The sequence below is a fragment of the Cryptomeria japonica genome, chromosome 5, assembly GCF_030272615.1.
Source record: "Cryptomeria japonica chromosome 5, Sugi_1.0, whole genome shotgun sequence".
Lineage (NCBI taxonomy): Eukaryota > Viridiplantae > Streptophyta > Pinopsida > Cupressales > Cupressaceae > Cryptomeria > Cryptomeria japonica.
The window spans coordinates 143,792,379-143,798,747 of record NC_081409.1 but is presented as its reverse complement, the minus strand read 5'-3'; positions in this window follow the sequence as shown (position 1 = coordinate 143,798,747).

Genomic DNA, 6,369 nt, shown 5'->3' with positions numbered 1-6,369 from the left:
AGTTGTATGTATATATCTTTAATGATCTCACTCTCTCTCTCTCTGAAATTAATGTTAGATCTTTCTCTAGATGTCATGATTTAAATGATCCCTCTCTCTCTCATTAATGTTTTAATAATTTAAACTGTATGTATGCGATCTATATAGATAAATTTATATATGTTTTAATTTAGTACATGATGTATATATATATATATATATTTAATGATCGCGCTCTCTCTCTCTCTCTCTTGAAAATGATCTCCCTCTCTCTCTCATTAATGTTTTAATATATATATATATATATATATATATATATATATATATATATATATATATTATGTGAGAACTTCACATGTGTACATTTTAATTTTTAATGAGCTCAAGATTAACGATCTCTCTCTCTTTCTCTAGAATTTAACTGATTTTAATTTGTAATTTTTTAAATTGAATGCACTTCATGTGTGTGTGCTTACATATTTATTTTAACTTTATGACCTACCTAGATAGATGGCGTCCCAGGATCCACCTGCACAGGCTCCTAATAAGGATCCACCTACACAGACTCCTGATCAGGAGCCACGTGATAATATAGATCCTCCACACTAGGATCCCCCATTGCTCGATATTGCTACCATTTTCCAGTATAGTGACCATGAGATACAGAGGTTGAGGGTCATATTAGATGACCCATGGCCTGATGGTGTGTACAAGAGTACATGCGAATCCATTTTTGATAGTTTACGGATATTGAGGGGCCGCTTAGTTTCTCACGCCTCATTTTTACCTGAGGTTATAGATGATATTTATAGACAATTAAGGAGTGAGATGAGGGGTCCTGATTCTTTTGCTGATGTGGTGAGGGTGGTCTCAAAGGAGACCATCAAGGAGAGATGTTTTTCACAATATCAGGAGAAGAGTAAGGTGAGAGGATATCAGGTCATGAGATGTATAGATCCACAGGTTGCATCATTGATTTACCCATGCTTCTTAGCTACCCATGGTTATTATCCTAATAATGAATAGATACCATTACACTTTGCATAGTAGGTATTTGTTGAGGTTCATTGTTAGATGAAACCAAACTACCTTGATATTCTAGCATATTATGGACAGGAGAGGGGCAAGATTCTTTATAGAGATGCATATCATAGGTGTGATAGATCTCTGCCTAGATACAAGGATCTTGTTGGTGAGAGATATTCGACAGTAGTCATAGCCCTCGCCCCCATAGCGGATCACATTGTGATTGCTTCTCAGAGAGAAGGAATTGAAAGGATTGGACACATTGCATTAGCAACAGCCACCATATCATCCGACAAGCTGGGCAGATATATGATGATCCAACCACGTTCGAGATCATCCATAGATCATGCATCTTCTACTCATGGGGTGGCTTCAGATTCAGATGATCAGTATATTCTGTTGTCATCCCCTCCCCAGATGAGGTAGTGCATATAGTAGGAGGTGGTAGACATGTACAGATGTTGCAGTATTTAGCCGAGGACTTGCTACATTCTTATCATTTTATTTAATCTCGACTTTGGATACCATTGGTTGCTATTAGAGAGGATATTTTTAGAGACGAGTAGGCTACTACTGCATTGACGCATACCCTGAGGGAGTCACAACATTCTCATCACTCTACGCATGCTCCAAGCACTGACCCACCAACAGATTACTCTATTGCTGCAAAGGAGAAGATACGATTTGATCAAGTCCATATCATAGATGAGGGCTTGGATTTATTTGAGGAGCAGCCGCGAGGTTTGATCCATACTGGGTTTATGGATATGCTACTATAGTCAAACACTTCATCCAGGATGCCTAGTCATCTAGTTAGCCCCTTACACTCCTTGATCATACGTACAGCTAGAGAGAGATATGCAGGCATGAGTGATGTGGTTGATATGATCACAGGACATGATCAGACTATACAGCCTACTCCTGATACACAGGTATGTACATGTGCATTTAAATTTTTACAAGATGTATATGTTGTAATGTATGATAAATCTATATATAGATCATTTAATAAATAATAGAAGTTAATTTGTATCATTTAAATTGATCCTGGACTAATCCTTAAATACATGTATATATGTATATGTATAACAGTTAGCTCATGTCACTCCTAGCTTGAGCTCTGAGTGTGTGCGTAGGAGAGATTCTTTCAATGCTACACAGGTTGTTAGTGGATAGGTCAGTTATGGTTTTTTGTATATATGTACATGTATGTATGTGTGTTACAATTTATATTTTAATTTTAATTTAACTAGTCGGATTTGATTATTTTTAAATATATGCACATATGTATATATGTGTCTAGAGATCTATATTTAATATTTAAATAAATTATACTTTTGCAAGGGTCTATTGGACATCTAAACTCTCACCAGGCCTCTCCCTCAGATGGTCGCTCTATTCGTGGCTGACATGATGCATGTTGATTTACTGGACTTTATAGCTCATTTGTTTATCTTTTTATATATGTACATTTTAGACTTTCATATTTTATATTCATGCATGTATGAAGTTTAGACTAGATTATACTTTATATAGTTTGTGTTTGATCTTGGATTATATATATCATGTGCATGTATGGTTAGATTATACTTTATATATGTATAGTTTGTACATTTGATCTTGGATTATATATCGCATCATTTGTATTCAGATTATATATGATCATGCACATGTTAGATTACTTAAACACTTTATATATATGATCATGCACATGTTCTCTAAAACTTTCAAATTTATATATATCTATGATTGAATTTGTGTACATGTAGATAGATTAAAAAAAGATTGATATGTTTATAATTTAAATTTTACTACATGTAACATGTATATGTAGATATGTATTGAATTTAAAAGAATTTTTGAACAATATATCCACTCCACTGTGCAAGCCATGAACAATATAAAAATCACACTTGTTCATATCAAATAAACAAACTCAAGTTAATGAACATATTCAATAATTTAAATTCTAGGTGTACTAAATATTTCACACCATGTACTTCTAGGTACATACTAAATAGTTCACAACACATCAAGTGGTTTAGTCCGCTCTTCAATTATTACACACATGTCCTAATTTAATATCAAATTTACACACACATTCTAATTTAATACATGCATTTTTAATTAAATTTACACATGTGCATTTTTAATTAAATAAATACATGTCCTAATTTACTTTACATACATGCTAAATTATTTTAACAACTTACAAATTACATATGCATACATGCATTTAGAATTAGATAGACTATACATTCTAATCAAGTGCATACATCAGGCCTTAACACATTTTCAACTCATCCACATGTCCTAGTTTACTTTACATACGTGCACGTAAGTATTATTTAACAAACATACATTAACTTCATACATCCTAATTTACTATAATTGAAAATTTCATATTTAACTAAACAATATATGGTCCACATAAGCCGTGTATATATATATATCTCAAATATTAAATTCAAACACTTTAATGTATAAATAATAATTTATCCAAGTTTCAAAACAAGTTAAGTTCTAATTTATCAAGTATTAATTCAATTCATGGGTTGAAACACATGTACTTTGGTTTACTAAATAGTTTATACGACATCAAGTGGTTTAGACCACTCTTCAATAACACTTATATTTTCTCATGATCTTCATTATCTAGTCTCCACTTTTGAGACTACCCGCAACGTGGAATTGTATGAAGAATTAGTCCAACAATAATGACCAAGTGGCTATATTGATATACCTCATTGTCAATTTGGTATTCAGTGAAATGAATCTCATGTTGAACAATTTTAACTTGTTTGAAATATGTCCCTTGTAGTACAACTGAGCCTGCTTGTACATGTATATGAAAATGAGAAATTAAAAATTTGCATGTAAGCGAGCTGTGTACATATAAAAATTAAAACATGTGCAGATGTGTGCATGTTTAAAATAAATTTATTTAAAATAATTTAAACGTTCAAATTAGTTCAAACCTGTGGGAAAGGACATTCCATCACTCATTTCAGATTTTGTTAACTTCTTTCTTTCTTTTGTGCAACGCAATAAATAATAATTAACACCTTCTATATTTCCATCTTCTGCTATGACTGCAAAAATATCTCCTGCAATTTGAAACAAGTTAAATAAATTTAAAACATTTATGTACTCGATTTAAAATTATATATAATTTATTTACATGTACACAACATTTTTAAAGGAAATAAATATATATATAATTTAAATATATGTGTACACCATATATCTTTTTTAATCAATCTTGAAATATGATTATAATCACCAGAAATCAAAGGAATGTCTTCAAATATTTCGTCCTCATTTGAATCCTTGTATGTGTCAGAAATATCTAGTGGCACCAATTTCCATTCACTAACATATCCAAGCTCTTGGTTCTTGCAATCAACATAGTTTTCCAAAATGCAATCAGAACAAAAACATGAATAATCCCTAGTGTACAATGTCCATGGGCGATTATCTATACTCATGACACAATGCAAAGATCTTGTCCTCTCCACACTCTTACATCCATGCATTGATCTTCTATCCACATCCACAAAATATACATGTGTACACAAACATACATGTAGATAAAGTTATTAAATTAAAACATTTGAACTAGGAATATTCTAAAAAATTAAAAAAACATTTAAATAAAACACTAAAAGAGAACACGTACCAGTTATCTCCCAAAACACTCTATATGGAATGGGTTTGTATGTTCTCAATGATGATTCACTAGAATATTAGGTTGCACAAAGTGTTTCTTACACCATTCAACAACATCATATGCATCGTCTATACGATCTCCTGTATAATTTATTTGATGCTTTCTTAGACCATGTTTGATACAAACTCCTACAACATCATGCTCACCCTTTCCATGACCACTAAAAAACAAACTCCAAACATGTGGTATCTTTTCATTTTGATGATGTCTATATAATGCATAAAATGGCCTCAAAGATTTGAATTGTGTGGCACATCCATCGACAGACCAAACAAAATGTTTAACTATTGTTATGCCTCTGTCTTTCAAAAATTCAAAAAACTTCTTAAAGCAATGTTGTACAAAAAGTGTCTCATGCTCCTTATCATCACTGATATAGAAGTGGTACTCTTTCTTAATGACACTATTTTCAAATGTAATATCAACACCATCCAAATCCATTTGTGCATGTTGATAACACACATGCACCATAATAGTGATTTTCTTTGAAAAGTAATATTCTAATTGAATCTCTTTTTGATGTGCAAAAGATTAATTTTCTGTAAAGTCCACTACGAATAGAATATTTCCAAGTGGGAAAGTATCTCTTAATCTTTTAAAGTGCTCTTCTTGCCACTTGGAAATAAAACCATGGCATATGTATGGTTTTATCAACTTACGAAAATTTTCCATAAATGTTCCAATAGGTATTTCCTCTTCTACATAATCTAACCTTGTAGATTCCTTTCCAAATTTTGTTTCAAATTTTTGTACTTGTAACTCTTGCAATTTACCATCTTCCTCATGTCAGTATCTTCATCTCTCAAAGGCAATTTAGCCAACTCCCCGCATGTTACACAAATTTCTTTTATTCAATTTATTTGATCGGTTGCATTATCATTTGATTTATCACATAAGATGGATGCTATAAATTGACTTGTTTGTTTAGGAGGAGCTTTTTCATAACCATCACTATCTTCTCTAATATTTTGAAACACCTAATAGTACATATCAAATTCGATGTGATAACGACAACAACAAGTTTTGAAGACTTTGTTTACCTTCACATAATATTGCCTTAACTGTTCAAACATGGTTTGTCCAATCTTTATATGAGGGTTTGTTTTAGTAAACAATATATACAATTCATGTTTTGTTGTGTCTAACCAATGTTTTACATGGAGATCATAATGATCAGGGCCAATCCTTTGCTTGATAACATCTCTACTGGTTGATGAAGGATGAATATTATCATTCCAAAAACTTGTCATGAACTTCCTAACAACATCTTCAATTCTATCATAACGAGGAGCTCTACACATAATTGCCCAATTCCCTTCTGAGATAGTATCATCCAAACCCTTTCTCCTTTTCACATATTTTCATGTTGTCCTTCTACTAAAACCAAACTCAGATGACAGTGAAGAAATTTGTCTTTTTTGAGGCAATCTTTCATTTACTAAAGATGCAAACATCACTCTTCTTGAAATGGTCTTATATATTGTTCGAGATTTTTTACCAATGTTCACCAAACCTTTCTTAACATTATCAACAATAGATTTTTGTAGCTGAGAAGTTTTCCTCTTTTGACTTGTTGTATCTATACCCAATAATTTATGTGGATCTACTAAGTCTTTAGTAATTACAATTGATAA